Source organism: Dendrobates tinctorius, unplaced genomic scaffold (genome assembly GCF_039654945.1).
Source record: "Dendrobates tinctorius isolate UK_male_01 unplaced genomic scaffold, ASM3965494v1 ptg000028l, whole genome shotgun sequence".
NCBI lineage: Eukaryota > Metazoa > Chordata > Amphibia > Anura > Dendrobatidae > Dendrobates > Dendrobates tinctorius.
Window position 1 is genome coordinate 47,744,787 of NW_027361696.1, and position 18,569 is coordinate 47,763,355.

General features: G+C 44.0%; 1 long non-coding RNA gene across 1 annotated transcript; it reads left to right on the forward strand.

Annotated features, from left to right (window-relative positions):
• Window positions 1-3,525: 3,525 nt before the first annotated feature.
• On the forward strand, window positions 3,526-16,713 carry LOC141084913 (uncharacterized). Its single transcript, XR_012231167.1, has 3 exons — window positions 3,526-3,590; window positions 3,787-3,867; window positions 16,157-16,713. It is a non-coding gene; the product is annotated as an uncharacterized lncRNA (long non-coding RNA).
• The last annotated feature ends 1,856 nt before the right edge of the window (window positions 16,714-18,569 follow it).

Here is an 18,569-nt window from a genome sequence, read left to right on the forward strand (position 1 = left end):
ATGCACACACACACACACACACACACACACCACCACTCATCTCTACACACACACAACACACGTACATACAAAAAAAACACACACACAGCACCTCTCACCTGTCTGCATGCTCTACTGCAGCCTCTGGCTACTTCCTCTCTCTGGCATAGCCAGCCGCTGAATGATGACGCACTCCAGCGACGTCATCCAGCGGCGCTGCTGTCTGTGTTAGAGACAGGAAGTGCGGGCACCAGGCACCTCCTGGGATCGCTCCCTGCTTGGCGCACATGAGGGCAATCTGGCCAGGGGCCCCCAGGAGCCTCAGGCCTGGAGAAAAAGGCCAGATTGCCCTCATTATTAGCTGCTCTGCAGGGGCCCCCTGGAGCCTCTGGGCCCCTGTGCAGCTGCACAGGCTGCACAGGCAGTATGTCCGCTCATGCTAAGAACCCTATGCTATTGAAATGCAATATTGTTATTTCCTTATTCAGTCAAAGCAGGGTTTTTGCTCATTTTGCTTGTTGTATGTTTTGTCTGTTTAATTGCCAATGTGAACAGGTGTTTATATGTTGCATGTACAGCAGCTCTTACACATTGTAAATATAGCAGACAGTATTGAACACAGGTGATCGCCGATCAAAACATCATTTATTTTGCCATATGCAAAAAGCAATGTTTTGACCTGTGTCAGATCTTTATCAAGTTTAAATCACTTCTGAAAGTTGCCACATGCTTAGATTTTGAGGGTATGTTTTCTACCTGCCGAGGCTGTCACCCAGTTCTTCAAAGCTGAATCTATCATGATATGGATGGAGAGGACAGATTATTGCCCAATGAGTTGTATTTATTAATAAAACACATCTGTTCTCTTCCAGAAATAGCGCGACCCCCATCCCACAGGTGGTGTCTAGAATTGCAGCCCTGACTCATTCACGTATGGACAGGTAAGGCGCTGTTTTCTGTAGGAAGTAGATATGTCTTATATTTCTAAGTTGACAAATTTTTTGGAAAAGAATGTGGAAAGTACTGTAAAAATGGTAATTCACCCACATATCCCAGAACAAGAAAGAGATTTATTTTTTTTAACAATGTTGCTGAAAAAGATGACACAAGAGCTGCATACGTAATGTGCACTTGTAAGAGTCTAGCTATATATGTTATTTATAGGGTTAATGATATGGTCAGGAAATAATTAAGTTTTCTCGTTAATTACTGGGTTATGGGATGATTGATGATTGGGAATCAAACATGTACAGGTTACAGAATAAACAGATGGAAGATAATGAGACAATGTCCCTGTGATCAGGGAAAGAGTTTCTCACACTTTTGTTAAAGCCCCATTAAACCCCCCCCCAACACCCGCAGTCTGGTACCATTGTCATCACATGGCATCACGTCCTTATAGAAACACTTATCGAAATTAAATCAATGACGTCATTTGGTAAAATAATAAAGCACAACTTACAACGTATTAGTTCTGGCCTTATATAAAGAAATTTGTTCCCATGTGCAAATGAGCTGAAAGTGCTTGGAGGGCGGAGTCAAGTCTTGGCAAGAGGTCCTACTTCACTCATTAAGGTACATATGTCAACTAAGGGTCCCGTTACACGCTTCAATGTCCCAGCGATCCCACCAACGATCCGACGTGGATGGGATCGCTGGGACATAGCTGATCGCTGGTGAGCTGTCACATAGACTGACCCACCAGCGATCAGGACCAGCGAGCAAGCTGGTATCCAGGGTAAACAGCGGGTAACTAAGAGCCGCGTGGCTCTTAGATACCCGCTGTTTACCCTGGATACCAGCGTCGCTGATCGTTGGTCTCTCACTGTCACAGGCAGCGATGTCTGCTGCCCAGTGGGAGACCAATGACAGAATTATGGCCCAGAGCATTAAGCAATGATTAATGATCAGCCATCTGATCGTTGATCGTTGCTACATCGCCAAACTGGTGACGTTGCAGCGATGTCGTTCACAATATCGTTGTGTGTAACGGCCCCCTAACTCAAATTTGTCCCTGTTGATTTTTTTTTTAAACAATCCTTGTCAAAAGGGGTGGCTTATACACAAATATCACCCACAAGTGGGTGTTTCCATGCAGGGTTGGGGAGATAGGGCTGAAAAAGGGCTAAAGCATTCTTAAATTAACAACAGGAAACTAACTTTGCTTTTGGTCTTGAATGACAGCTACAGAGCTGCCCGGTGATGTCTGGCAGAAACACTTGCCATGATCATGTCTAGCTCATTCAGGTGCACCACTCGCTAAAGGCTTTATCTCATGGATAATTTTTAGAGCAAAACTGTACAAATTTTTCAGAATTTGTTTAAGGGTAAGTTCACAATGGGCATTTTTGCTGCTTTTTTTCTGCAGCAAAACCTGATTTCTTGGCAGGAAAGAAGCACAAGTTTAGGGGCGTTTTTGGTGCATTTTTTGGTGCGGATTTGGTGCTTTTTTTGTGTGGTTTTTGTGTCTTTTTGTTTATTCTAATGTCCATGACATTTCTGCAGAAAAAACTCTGCAAATAATGAAACCTGTGTTTTTGCAGCGTTTTTTCAACAACCATTCAAGCCAATGGGTGAAAAATATTGCAAAAACGCTGCAAGAAGTGACATGCTCTATGTCCAAAAAAAGCAGCAAAGCACAAAATCCTGATAACAAAAAACCAATGTGTGTTCATGAGATTTCTGAAATCTCATAAGCTTTGCTGGTACTGTAAAAAGCAGCTGAAAATTAGCATAAAAAGGCAGCAAAAATGCCTAGTGTGAAAATTCCCTAATACCCTTTCTCATCACATTTTGCTTTCAGGTGCTGCTGGAGGCTGACTCCAGACAGAATCAGTCTCCTTCCCCCTCAGGCAGCTGACAAGAGTGAAGTAGACTGATAGTATGGCACCATATGGTCTTCAATGTGCATGGCAACAATGATTGCTTAAAGCAGTGAAACTGAGAATCAGGTGTCGCTATGCATCATGAATAAATGTCATACCGGGCCAGGATGGTGGCTCAGTGGTTAGCACTTGGGTCCTGGGTTCAAATCCCACCAAGGACAATATCTGCATGGAGAATGTATGTTATTCATGGGCTTTCTCTTGGTTCTCCAGTTTTTTCTTACTCTCCAAAGACATACTGATAGAGGAGTGTGAGCCACAATGGGGACAGTGATGATGTCTGTACAGCGCTGCGGAATATGATGGTGCAATATAAGTAAGGAAAATAAATATAACTCATTTTCTCATCATGTACATGGTAAACGTATTTTTTGTAATGAATGATGTATTCTAATGCAGAAAAAATTGAAATCCAAAGAAAGTCACTTGCCCTACATGTCCTTATACCTTTCCTTCTCCAGAAATCAGGAACACGCGGCTCCTCCCAAAAGAATTTGGCACAAAACAGAATACAATTCGACATTTTAGCCGGTCCTAACTAGTTCAGCAGAAGGTAGAAAATCCAGTAGGTTTTGCCTAGAAGCAAAATGAATCATTGGTCACAAGGCAATAAATTATAATGCTCGGGTTTCTGTTTGGGTAAATGTGTAATAATATATGATACAAACCATAACATAACGCCGAGAGCTGTTAGCTGCTGATCATCTGATAGCGTCACTCTTAGAGGTCAGTATCAAAACGTCAAAGAGCCAGAAAGAAACTTTTTCATCTTTTAATAAGAAATGTATCACCCAAAAATAACATATAATTAGATTTCTAATTAATTTTTTTCTTTATATTTTAGCAATATTTTTCTATATCACAAACTTTATTAAAAATAAAAATAAGAAATTATGTAATTCCTAACTTACTGTCGTTTAAGGAAATGCACTGAACATTAGCAGCAACAGACTGATTCCGATCCTATCTTCTGTATTGAAGCCTCTAATGAGCGTGTGCAAAGGTGAGTGTAAGGGGAGGGAGAGCAGAAGAAACTGTGATACCGCCTTTTATTATTGCCAGCTGGTAAACTAAGGTGTTAGGCTAGTTTCACACTAGCGTTCTTGGGTGCAGCGCAGGGCTGCCGCTAAGCCCCGTCCCCAGCCGTGCCCCCACAGGTCAGTTCCTCCTCTAATCGCATGAGGCTGCATGCGATCAGCGTATCCTATATTTAACATTGGATACGCTGATCGTGCGCTGGTCTGATTTTGCTGGCACTGCACCCAACGCACAAAAACGCGCTGTGTTGCATTTTTGTGCTCTAGGCGCAGCGCCAAAAGGGCACAGCGCCAGCAAAATCAGACCAGCGCACGGTCAGCACACGATCAGCATATACAATGCTAAATACAGGATACGTTGATCGCATGCAGCCTCATGTGATCAGAGGAGGAACTGACCAGTGGGGGCGCGGCTGGGTGCGGGGCTTAGCGGCGGCCCTGCGCTGCGCCCAAGAACGCTAGTGTGAAACTAGCCTTACCTGTCATTGTAATCCTGTCTGTGAAGATAATAAGCCTACTGAAAACTTTTCCTGAAATGATAGGAAGTAGGAGTCTAAAATAGCTCATTTTATTTTTTAATAAAGTTTGCAATATGATTAAAAAAGCCAACATTTTTTTTTTTAAATACATGCAACCTTCCCAGATTCAGTGGGACTGTCCTGATTTGATAGCTCAGTTTCGCCATGTCAGTGCTTTTGTCCTGGTTTCTAATACTCAGCTCTCTGATGTCTTCAGGGTGTTAGGATAGGCAGAACGCAGCAAACAAGAAATTATAATAAAGTGCGTTCGCAACCCGGGGTCCACCGTGCGGTGATGGAGAAACTGTAGCTAGCACAATGGGGGAGCAAGGCTGCGGGAAAACACTTAAAGCACACTGAGTTAAATGTCACTCAGTGTGCACAGAGCGCAAAGTAACAAGCGCTGTTACACCACAGAGCGGTACTATGAGTAAAGCAAAAAGGACTATACCGTTAGACTGCCAGGCATATAGAAAAAAACTAATTGGGGTCCCTATAACTTAACTCCCCATGGAAGACTAAGCTGGTGGTTGACCTTGCCCTGACACATGGTGTGCTTTAGCACACGCACCTGAGGATGCCCGATGCAGATGCTAAGTTCAAGCGGGAGTTCCCACCCTACACTGCCTGTCTAGACCAACACTCGCAGTGCTATTAGCGGCACATGTGCACACAGGGTGGCAAAGTAGCCACCAACACACCAAACACACATGATACTAACGCATAGGTGTGCGCTCCAGAGGACCTTTCATACATACAGCTCAAGTCCAGAAAGACAGGACCTTGCCTGTGGACCAATCAGAAGCTGCCACATAATCAGATCAGGTGATGTCCGAGCACCAATGAGAAGATGCCACATCCCGGACATGCTCAGTAGGATGAAATCTGGACTTAGGCTCCAGAGTACAATGCTGCATGTGTAATCCAGTAGTCACCTGGAGAGCCAGTAGCAACTATGTGAGGGAGGGCCAGGGCCGTTGTCATGGCCGAGGACACTGGGGCATCTGTGCCCTGACCTCCCATTGCATGAAAACAATGTCCATTGGTCAGCATACCTGTGACTTTAGGGCCAGCGTCATCAGGATCCCTTCTGTGCCACTGGAGGCTGTCTGCAAATGGTTTTCCATGAATTAAGTCACAGTCCATTTCAAATTTCAAAAGGATAACTTTACTATATTTGTTTCGCAGCACATCCAAGTTTTTCACAGCATTAATCACGTTTCACATTACACATCTCTTCCTCTTTCCCTGTAATTCTCTCACTGTCACACAGCAGGTACCCATGTCGGACCGCCTCATATGGTTCCTCAGTGTCCTCCCTGTTTAGCTCTGCCACGGTTAGACACTCCTCTGCCTGTTTCGCCCCAGACATAAGATTATCTGTTCCCGAAGTCAGTTGCCACATGGCGAGTGAACTGACCTTCTGTACTGTCTCCTGTGGTGACACAGCATCCTCCCGGTCCAAACTCACTGCATCTGAAAGTTTCCTCAGCCGTTTCACCACAGATCTGAGGGCATCAGCCCATGCTATAAGTTGCCACATATTGGAGCCACCTGCATCCCTGTGTTGCCACTTTCTCTGCCTTAAGCTTCTGTTTCAAGCCTGCTGTGATCCTCCACTGTACTGGCCTGTAGCTATGGATGGCTGGGCTTCCCCCTTAAATGTTGAATGGTCACTGCTACAATTCTGGGCACTTAAGCCTGTGCAGGTGGTTTGGGCACCGTGGCCTCTCTGTCTCCTATCAGGAAATCCTCCCTATCTTAGTTGCAGTTGACCCCTCCTAAATTATCCAGTCCCTAACTCTATGTACCTGTCTCTATAGTATCCTAACATGCCCCCCTCTAGTGGCTGAACTAAGCACTGCACTTTCCCTTCATAATTATATACATATATATGGCAGTATATTTAACAGCATAAGGAACATCACATTACAATCAGGACATATTAAAGGCATTAATATACATACAGCAGCATATACATTTGAATACCAAAGGAGTGGAGCATTACACGGTCACGGTACACCACTTACAACTACATGTGCAGCATGAACCTGGGCAAGTCTCTGGGACCGAAGTTTGTCCTGAGCAGTCATCCCAGAGGCCGAGTCTGAATGGGAGACAAGACAAGGCCTGAGATCCATGCAGCGGCAGAATTCCGGCACCTTAGCTCCTCCTCTGTGGCGAGGCAGCATCTCTCTTCTCAGTGATTAAATTAAACTATAATATCCCCCTCCTGTAATTAGGTCTCCCCAGGACTCCAACTTAAGTCTCCATTTTCTCAGGCTGCAGCTCGATGAGCCACAGCTCACAATGATGTTGAGAATTTGGTTATCTTGCCCTGTCAACTGTGAAGCAGATTATACATATAAAACTATTAAAAATAGTACAAAGTGAATACAAAGATGTCCTTTTTATCTTTTTTTGTGAGTCTCTCTGATACTCAAACTCACAACCGTCAACATTACAGAAAAGGAGCTAAAGATACTGAGCCACAGGCTCTGGTGATGCAGTAGGGAGAATTTTATGTACTTGATCTGTATTGCAGGTGTAAAAATGTCTGTAAAGTGATCATAGTAAGGGGTAGGGAGTTGAAAAGGAAGCTAAAAGGGGGTAAGAGCCCTGCAAACAAATGTGGCTAGGGAAATGACTTAAAATAACAAAATAAAAAGAAAACAAAAAATTATGATTTTGAACCAGTTTGTGGAGGTCCAAGTGGAGCAGGAGGTGGAGAGGGAGAGGGAGGTGGAAGAGACGTGGGAGGAGGAGCCAACACTGCTTTATTGTTTCTATTTTTAATTGAATTTTTTGGGGTACTGTGAAAATACTGTGTATTGATCTGCTGGCCACTCTGTCAGATAAGAGATGCGGCCGCGTTGCTGATGTTGGTGGTACTGTAGCTGCTGCAGGGAGAGAGAGGGCATGGTCGATCTGTGTCTACTATGTGTCCAAATTAAACACCTTTCTTTGGTGCAAGCAAGCATCAAAACATTCTGTGTAAACTCGTAGGGCCGAGTATCTCTGGATGAATTGTTGAGACCAGAACAAGTACAATGGCATGAAAAAGTTTGGGCACCCCTGGTTATTGTAAATAGTTCTTCCCGTTCTGTGAGATTCCTGGGTTGTCTTGCATCCCCTGCTATTTTGAGGTCTAGCCACATATTTTCAATGATGTTCAGATTAGGGAATTTTGAGGGCCATTGTAAAACCTTCAGTTTGTGCCTTTTGAGGTCGTCTATTGTGGATTTTGTGAATAATGTTTATAAAGCGCTGTGGAATTAATGGCGCTGTATAAATGAGTAAAATAAATAAATACATTTTGACGTGTGTTTAGGACCACTATCCATTTGTAGAAGCCATCCTCTTTTCAACTTCAGCTTTTTTACAGATGGTGTTATATTTGTATCAAGAATTTGTTGATATTTCATTGAGTCCATTCTTCTCTCTACCCATGAAATGTTCCCATACCATTGGCTGCAACACTACTCCAAGGCATGATTGATCCACCCCCATGCTTAATGGTTGGCGAGATGTTTTTTCCTGAAATTCTGTGCCCTTTTTTCTCCACACATACCTCTGATCATTGTGGCCAGAGAGTTCTATTTCATCCTAATCGGACCACAGGACTTGTTTCCAAAATGCATCAGCCTTGTTTAGATGTTCTTTTGCATAATTCTGACTCTGAATTTTATGGTGAGGACACAGTAAAGCTTTTCTTCTGATGATATTTTCATGAAAGCCATATTTGTGCAGGTATCTGTTAGGCATTGTGTTCCTGTCGCTGCACCGCAGGAATCCTGAACCTTGCCTTCGGTGGTCTCCCATTCCTCGCCAGCCACAGAGAAGGCTGCTCAGCAGACTCGTCGATCCCAGCACTCTGCCCAGACTAGCACTGTGGGTTTGGTTGCTGCTGCTGCTGCTGTCACCTCTGGTCCAGCTATAGCAATGCATGCTGGTCAGCAGCGAGCTACTCCAGGGACTAAGTCCTCCTTTCTGTCCACTGAACATGCCCGTGGGATGATCTCTCATTGGAGATCGGAGGTCACATGCTCAGGTCCTTCTCCAGCTCAGATTGGACCATCAAGAAGGTCCCGGAAGGAGCCGCTATAAAAGATTTGCATGGCCGCTCATGCGCTAGTATAGACTAATTATGTTATTGATATGTGTGATGATGGATGCATGAATCTGGTGAATGACTCATTATATTACCCCCCTCCTTTGATATGCATGTGTTAGGGTATGTGAGTCAGCACCAACGGGTGGCTATCTTTCCGCCACTGTGCTCATAGCATTGTCACACACTAGTATCCAGTGGTGTCATCCTGTACAAGGCACTGCCATATTGCGCCAAGTCAGCACCCGCCAGTGCAGCGCCATGCGCAAGTTGTGTGCTGTTTAGCCCAACCTTGGGCGATTAGTGGCGCATGTCAGTGAGGCGCCGTACACACACTTGCACGTCTCGCTCTCACCGCAATGGCGGTGCAGAGCGCTGGTAGTCTAGAGGGACCCTTTCCCTTGTCTCTGGGGCAGGGTCTTGTGACCATATAGCAGCGCTCCCCCAGTCGAGTCCTGTGAGGTTAACAGGCTCTGGCTTTACTTACAGCGGCTCTGTGAAGTAAGAGTTCGCTCCTATACGCACCGGGTCAGTGGTTACCCGCCTGTGTTCAGATAGAACTCCGCCATTACCTAGCAGCAGTATACCACCTCTGCACGGTGGATCCTAGGCTGCGAATGCACCTCATTATCATTTTATTATTTGGTGCGTTCCGCCAGCCTAACAGTATCTCTGAATGGTAGAACAATGTACCACAAATCCAGAGTCTGCTAAATCTTTTTTAAGGTCTTTTGCATTCAAGCAGGAGTTCTAATTTGTCTCTCTAGCAATCTAGCGGGCAGCTCTCACTGAAATTTTGCTTGATCTTCCAGACCTTATCTTGACCTCCACTGTTTCTGTTAATTGACATTCCTTAATTACATTTCGAACTAAGGAAAGGGCATCTTAAAAATGCTTTGCTATCTTCTTATAGCCTTCGCTTGCTTTGTGGGCCTCTACTATTTTTATTTTCAGAGTGTTAAGCTGCTTAAAAGAACCCATGGCTGCTGTTTTTGTACACAAGGTTAGAGGAGGCCGAGATTTTATAAAGCTGTGAAATTTGTATCACCTGGCCTTTCCTAACGATGATAGTGAACAATCCATTACCCAAACAGGCTAATTAAGGTCTGAAACCTTGGTCAAAGTTATTTGAGCACACAAATCTCTAAGGGTGCGTAAACTTTTGCATTGGCCCATTTTTATTTTTTTTGTAATTTTTCAAATGTGAAAGATGAAAATATATATTTTTTGTTGCCTAAAATACAAAGCAAATGTGTCATCCTTAACTTTAGGCCTTTTAAAGATCATTTAATCTTCAACTTGCATAACTGTTCATAATAACAGTAATTTTGACCAGGTGTGCCCAAACTTTTACATGCCACTGTAGAAGTGGTTTTAGATTGGATGTCTTAAAATGCCTTCAGTCCCTCTGTTTTGTCTTTCTCCTGGTCCCCTGCTGAAAGCATAGATTTGGAACCTGTGGCCAATGAGCATTTGCCTACCACCTGACTGCCTTGCAAATCAGGCAAGCAATCTAGGCCAAAGTCATGCAGCAGTCACTTCTATTTTTTGATGACTCTGCTGACTGTGGTTCCGTGGGCCATCCACCTGGCCATTCCCCATAATTCAAAGATATTGAATGCACTGATGCCCAATAACTTGTTCTGTTGGAGGATGAGTACGTGGGAGGGGTAATGCAAATGGTCAGCGGACCACCGCGGTACATCTCTGATGATGCTCATGACGAAACAGCTCACCAGCATCAATGGAGCATGGCTGAGGAGATACAGAGGACCCAGACGATACACATCCCATTTAGGACACAGGTAGGTAAGTGCTTCGAGGCGTCCCATCCAGCAGCTAGGAACCACTAATCTAGACGCTGGATCAGAGACCCATAAATCGATCTGCTCATCTCTAGTCCCAACTGTACTGGATACAGCAGAGAGTCCCAGATTTGGGTCTGCGCTCTGCAGTCTTAGGCGTCTGCTGAATTTACCTCACTGTCACCAACCTCTGACATCTCCTTCTGCCAGGGTAGAAAGAAATGGTAAAAGGGCATGAATATGGGTGTGGTCAGTGGCGTGGCCAAAATCTGACACAGCACTCATAGAGTGACACATCATTTGTCTTTCTTTCTGTTCTTCAAAAGTTGGGAAGTGTGTACATGTGAAAACAAAAACTTGATTGAAACAATGGGTCTTTTTCTGATGACATGCTCCCTTTAGAGGGGATTGTCTGGTTTAGAAATCTTTTTTTCAAATGCCCATTTGAAAGGTTATCACAGCTGTAATCAGAAGAGAAATGTGACAATAAGTGTTCAATTTCCTCACAGCACCACCACAGGTGAAGTGAAGCATTACACACTGCACATTCATATCAATGGGCTGCCTGTATAATTCAGGACAGGACAGGTCTTCCAGAACAAGAGACACTCTTTTTAACTGTGTAGGAGGAGGAGTCCCCGCTGTGTGTCCGGGCCGGAACCAAGGGGGCCGTCACTAAGGTTCCTAGGGGGACTGTTTCCAAGGGACATAATGAGAGGACGGACCGCCAGTGGCAGTCACTCGACGGAGCAGGAGAGAAGAGGCTCGAGAGCTAGAGGGTGCCAGAGAGCCAGAGTAAGGGCCACCGCCAGAGACCAGAGAGGAGAGCAGCGACAGCAGAGACGAAAGGGAGACTCACCGTGGGCAGAGGGAGGACGGCGCCGAGCCATCCAGCAGAGGAATACCGACCGTCTGTCTGCATTCCTAGCGGTCACCACCGCCCGACTTCAGCCCGCGGTTGCGGCCTGCCCACTGCCGCCCGCAGCCATCACCGCTCCACTCCAGCCCGCAGTTGCAGCCTGTCCGCTGCTGCCCGCAGCCGTCACCGCTCCACTCCAGCCCGCAGTTGCGGCCTGCCCACTACCACCTGCGGCAGTCGCCAACTCCAACTCTGGAGGATACCACATAATATCACAATTCTCTTTCTGTGTTCACTGAAGGTTGGTAATTCTCATTTTAGAGAGGCCATTTTGAAAAAAAACATGCATTTAGATTGGTTGCTGTAGATGACAGTTGTTTCTTTACTAATAAATATGAACATTGGATGTTTTTTTGCCTCGAATGAGACAAGGGTCTTGTGCTTGTTACCCCCTTCCACACTTGCAGTTTCAGTTGCAAAAACTGGACCACAAAAGGAAGAGTCTAAAAAACATACTCAAAACTAGGTGTTTTGGACAATTTCTCAGGTGGTCCATGTCCTACATTTTGGTAAAAGTTCGTATGTAGAGCCTTCTATGACCCATGTGACATTTCTTCCTCCAAAAGGGCTTCTTACGCTAGGAACCCTGTTATGAGCTCATTTTCTCCTTCACCTTTGATGTCCGATGAACTCCCTCTGCTGGTGAAAGGAGGTAGTGAAATTGATTTGGATGGGAAAAACCTGTCATCTGAACAGGTGGAGTGTGATTGGACATCCGGAATCTCTGAGTGGATAAAAGGCCGCCGACGCCCTGCTGGGTTGCTGGTGATTCTCTCTGCTCTGAGCTCTGGCCTCCAGTTTAGTCCTGTCTACTAAAGCTAAGTTTTTGCTCTGCTTTTGTTCCATGAGATTTTGTCTGGTTTACTTAGTGTTTGTGTTCAGCCAGCCCTGGTTGGGACTGGCTGAACTCCATTTTTGTCTCTGATCAGTTGATCTCTTTGCTCTGTTTTCAGAATATACCTGAGTGCTGATATAGTGATTTTGAAGTCTAGTGACTTCAGGGCCTTTTCTATCAGACGTGTTGGACATTTTTGGCAGGGTTTTTGCGTGATTGCAGACAGTTGCTTTTCTTTCCTGTCCTATCTAGTTAGTGAGGGCGCCATCGTTTGCTCAGCCTGTCTTTCTGTCTGTGTTTGTGTTTTCATCTGTTTTCACCGTCAATACATGTTGGAGGCTGTCTATTGCTTTGGGGTCTGCTCTGGGGCAGTTTAGATTTCCCCTTTCTTTCTTTAGGTTTATTTAGTTCTCTCGCTGTGAACGAGGTGTCTAGGACCACCGTAGGAACACCCCACGGCTACTGTTAGTTGTTGTGAATAGGATCAGGGGTTTGCAATCCGCTAGCTGCCAACCTCTCCGGTTTTCTGGACTTAGCTTGTATTTTTGTTTTTTCCTCCTCCGGTGACTCATTCATAACAGAACCCACTACCATCAACATGGCTGCCTTTATAGTATGGATACACTTGGCTGTGATGGGAATGACAATCACAAGATAAATTGACTATCGTTTGCTTCTAAGTCCAACATAGCCTGCTGATGCTGAAGATGTGAGGTCATTGGGTTGACCATGAGTGTCTGATCATCACCACCGTCATCTATCATCCTATAAAAATAAAAGTAGTCCTACGTCCTGCTGATCTGTTTCAGTTTCTAGATAAGGCACAACAATTGGTGGTTACTCTCACACTTCGTGGTTGCAGTACAATTTAAGAAGGATGGCTGATGGCTCATGAGTAAACCCACATGGCTCCACAGTTAAAAAGGAAATGTCACAGTGTTTCTTATCTAGGTGTTGTTTCTCCTTGCCTAAGGATATCATGGTCCTTCAAGAGATGTCAGAAGTAGTTAGGCTAGGAACATTATCCTCTTACAACTGACAACTCCTCCTCCAGGAGAGCATCCAGTAACACCATTTCTGGTGTCATCAACTAAAGGTAGTGTCACACTTAGCGATGCACCAGCGATCCCAACAACGATATGACCCGGCCAGGATCGCTGGTGCATCGCTAAGTGGTCGCTAGTGAGCTGCCAAACAGGCAGATCTCACCAGCGACATAGCAGCGGTCGGCGGTCGTTACTTACCTGCGAGACGAGGCTATGAAGATGTCCTCCCGCCCGCGTCCACGCGTCGCTCGTCGCCACAGCAGGAAGCCCAGCAGGAAGCTGACGACGAGAAACGGCCCAGGCCGTTCTCGCACGATCAGTGATAACAAGCGGGGGGGAGCCGGTCGGAGGTAAGTATCACACATAGCGATATCGCTAGCAATATCGCTGCTGCGTCACAAAACCAGTGACGTTATAGCGATATTGCTAGCGATATCGCTTAGTGTGACGGCCCCTTAACACAGAAATGGTAATCCTGTTGAGACAACAGTTTGCCAACTCCAAGTATCAGCGGTGCTCAGACTTTGTAGGTTCAATTACATTAATAATTAAATACAGTCCTAGAGTGGTTGTCCACCTTTGGGGACAGTTTTATTTATTATTATTTTTCAATTTTGCACTGATTGCCTTCTTTAGACTCCTTGTTGCACAGTCTGTTGTTGGCTGCAAACAGAGATTAACCGAGAGTCTGCCAGTGAGTTCATTCTGATGTCAGATTTTTTTTTTAAACTCTTGTCTTTTTCTGAGATTCTTTCTTTGATGTGTCCTCCATGTTTGGAGACCACATCAAAGATGAATGTGTAGAGAAAAAAATAAACCTGTAAAACTCAATCGGTGCCACATTTTTAATGAGACCCTAATAGAAAAATAATTATAATAAGCCCCAAACACATGCATTTAAACCCTTCACGACTTTTGACGTACATTTACGTCAAAGATCACGTCTTTGCTTTTGATGCAGGCTCACATGCCAAGCCCACATCTTTCCCCACACATGATAGCTGATTTAATCAGCCACGCCTTTAACGGACATGGGTGGAGCAGTGCTCTGCTTGCAACTGTTATCTGTTAATAGGTAATGGTCAGAAGCAAGTCATTCCTCCTGCCGATCCCCATGCCTATCATTAACATCCTTCTGTGAATACCGGACTGTGGCCAGTGTTCATTGGAGATCGTCTGCCATATATAGCAGTGCTGATGCTGATGCACTGCTATGTGTAGCACAAGCAATCAGATGATCCCATCATCAAGTCCTCTACAGGGACTATTCAATACAGTAAAAAAGTGATAAAAAGTTTAAAAAAATCCGAAAAAAATAAAAAAGCACAAAATTACAGTTTTTTAGACGAAAAAAAATTAAATACACATATTTGGTATCAATATGTTTGAAAAAGTTTGATGTATCAAAATATTAAATAACTTAATCTGATCAGTAAGAGAAAAAAATCAAAACTCCAGAATTACGTTTTTTTTGGCTGCTGCAACATTGCAATTAAGTGCAGTAAGAGGTGATCAAAGCATCATATGTATCTACCCCAAAATAGTATGAATAAAAATGCTCAGGGTGCAAAAAATAAGCCCTTACCCAGCCCCAGATATCTAAAAATCAAACTTTTCTGGTCTTTGAAAATGGCCTAATTTTTTTCCTGACAAATTTCCAATTTTTTTTTCACCACTTAAATAAAAAAAAACCCTACTGTATACATGTTTCATATTTGTGTACACTTTCTGACCTGGGGAATCATATTCCCTGGTCAGTTTTATCATATAGTGAAGATAGTAAATACTTTCCACCCAGAAAAAAAAATTGTGGAATTTAACTTTTTTTTGCAATTTCAACGTACTTGGAATATTTTTTCCGCTTTTCAAATTCATCACACAGTGTCATTCAAATGTACACGGCTCTAGGAATAAGGGGAGGAAAAACAAAAGGGCGAAAATGGGAAATTATAAAGACACCAAGGGTTTAAGTAAAAATAAAAATGTTTCCAAAGATGGACCACCCCTTTAAGTATTTTCATAATTAAAGGGACAGTAACATTGTTTCGACAGTGAATTATCACATAACTTAACCCCTTAACGACCGCTGATACGCCTTTTAACGGCGGTAGTTAAGGGTAGTAAATAGCACCCCCCAGAGTCGGATTTTCTCTGGGACCTTGACTGCCAGGAGTAGCCGAGACCCCAGAGAACATGATTCGGGTCAGTTTTTACCGACCCTTCTTTAACGGCGACCACAAAAATAGCCGCTATTTTGCATTTAATTTCTCTCTCCTCTGATGTAATCGCACATCAGAGGAGAGAGAAATAGGGTCCTCGATCCCCCTCGGTATCTCCCATGATCAAAATAAAAAAAAAATAGTAAATACCACCCCTTTATCACCCCCTTTATACACCCTAACTCCCTAGCGGGCCTCCTTCCCTAGAATATGCATGTCTTAGTCTGACAGTGCTATCGCTTTCCTCCTGCAGCGCAGGTGCGGTTAGTCCCGGTCAGGTGACCACAATGAAGCGACCTAACATCGCTGTTTACATCTTAACATTCCCCCAGTGACATACGCACTGACAGCGCTCTAGCTATCCCGATTCTCATACACAGCGCAGGCGGCGATACCATGTGACCGCTATGACGCGATTCAGTGGGCGTCCCCGCCAGGTTATATGCCCGGAAGCAGACGCCTGAGTATGGCGTCCTTTGCTCAAAGCGACACACTTTGCATACCGAAAGGGACACCATCGCAGGTACAGGCTGATAACCCCATACCGCGCTCTACTGATACAGCTAAGATATACCCAGCTGATATGTTTCCCCCTTTTTTCCAGCGCCATGTCATAGTGACAAACGTCTGAATACCCTAGCGCTATTTATCCCTCATTCATTTATCAGCATTCAGGTAATCACAGGGATTGCTCTTTTCTAATGTGGGCATTTCTCTAATATGAACTGATTATGCACTATTGATATATATGTGCAGCACTATATTTAATATGGCCTGATCTTTCTCTCCTTTTACCTCTTAGGAGGATCTACATATTCGAACCACATGGAGATCTGCATGGAGGAATGGGCCAACATACCAACAAGAGTGTGTGGCAACCTTGTGAAGACTTACAGAAAACGTTTGACCTCTGTCATTGCCAACAAAGGATATATCACAAAGTATTGAGATGAAATTTTGTTTCTGACCAAATACTTATTTTCCACCATAATATGCAAATAAAATGAAAAAAAAACAGACAATGTGATTTTCTGGATTTTTTTTCTCAGTTTGTCTCCCATAGTTGAGGTCTACCTATGATGTAAATTACAGACGCCTCTCATCTTTTTAAGTGGTGGAACTTGCACTATTGCTGACTGACTAAATACTTTTTTGCCCCACTGTATAATATAATCACTACCATATATTTCATTGAAATGGGCATAATTCGCACCCAGCACTATGGAGCACTTATATCCTTTTTCTTTTGAGGAGCTTTACCTTTGAGGAGCTACATATGAACCATACTGTTGTTCCTGCCAATATAGAAATGGTCTGATTTTTCCTTAACACCGAGTTTTACATATACACTCACTGGCCACTTTATTAGGTACACCTGTCCAACTGTGTGTTAAGACTTAATTTCTAATCAGCCAATCACATGGCGGCAACTCAGTGCATTTAGGCATGTAGACATGGTCAAGACAATCTCCTGCAGTTCAAACCGAGCATCAGTATGGGGAAGAAAGGTGATTTGAGTGCCTTTGAACGTGGCATGATTGTTGGTGCCAGAAGGGCTGGTCTGAGAATTTCAGAAACTGCTGATCTACTGGGATTTTCACGCACAACCATCTCTAGGGTTTACAGAGAATGGTCCGAAAAAGAAAAAAAATCCAGTGAGCGGCAGTTCTGTGGCCGGAAATGCCATGTTGATGCCAGAGGTCAGAGGAGAATGGGCAGACTGGTTCGAGCTGATAGAAAGGCAACAGTGACTCAAATTGCCACCCGTTACAACCAAGGTAGGCAGAAGAGCATCTCTGAACGCACAGTGCGTCGAACTTTGAGGCAGATGGGCTACAGCAGCAGAAGACCACACTGGGTACCACTCCTCTCAGCTAAGAACAGGAAACTGAGGCTAAAATTTGCACAAGCTCATCGAAATTGGACAGTAGAAGATTGGAAAAACGTTGCCTGGTCTGATGAGTCTCGATTTCTGCTGCGACATTCGGATGGTAGGGTCAGAATTTGGCGTAAACAACATGAAAGCATGGATCCATCCTGCCTTGTATCAACGGTTCAGGCTGGTGGTGGTGGTGTCATGGTGTGGGGAATTTTTTCTGGGCACTCTTTGGGCCCCTTGGTACCAATTGAGCATCGTTGCAACGCCACAGCCTACCTGAGTATTGTTGCTGACCATGTCCATCCCTTTATGACCACAATGTACCCAACATCTGATGGCTACTTTCAGCAGGATAATGCGCCATGTCATAAAGCTCGAATCATCTCAGATTGGTTTCTTGAACATGACAATGAGTTTACTGTACTCAAATGGCCTCCTCAGTCACCAGATCTCAATCCAATAGAGCATCTTTGGGATGTGGTGGAACGGGAGATTCGCATCAGGGATGTGCAGCCGACAAATCTGCGCCAACTGTGTGATGCCATCATGTCAATATGGTCCAAAATCTCTGAGGAATGCTTCCAGCACCTTGTTGAATCTCTGCCACGAAGAATTGAGGCAGTTCTGAAGGCAAAAGGGGGTCCAACCCCTTACTAGCATGGTGTACCTAATAAAGTGGCCAGTGAGTGTATATTTTCACAGAATGATTGCATGACTCATATCTTTGTGGATCAATCTCTAAAAATCCGGGATTGAATATATGCTTATTCGACGTATTACGTTATTTTCTCTCTTTTTTTCTTTTGTGCATCATATGATATTCATTTTGTACCTAATTTTTTGTTTCTTTTATATATTTTTTTTAAACAGCAAATTCTGTAACAATCTCTGATAAAGGCCCTATGTTGGGCCGAAAACGTTTAGAATAAATGTTATCTGGATGCCAATAAAGATGGAATTTTTTTTTCTGAGTGCCAAGTTAATTATCTATTATATAACGGGCTGGATACCCTACTTGTGCACCTTCTACGAACTCATTGACTTCAGAGTGCCTTGTTGTATTTCATTATTTATCACCCCCTTAGTTAGGGAAATATAATGAAATAAAGAAAATATATTTATTTTCATTTTTACATTAGGGTTAGAATTAGGGTGACGGTTAGAACTAAGGTTAGGGTTAGAATTAGGGTTAGGGTTGGAATTAGAGTTAGGGTTAGAATTAGGGTTAGGGTTGGAATTAGGGTTAGGATTAGGGTTAGGGTTGGAATTAGGGTTAGGATTAGGGTTAGGAATAGGGTTATGAATTAGGGTTAGGATTAGGGTTAGGGTAGGGATT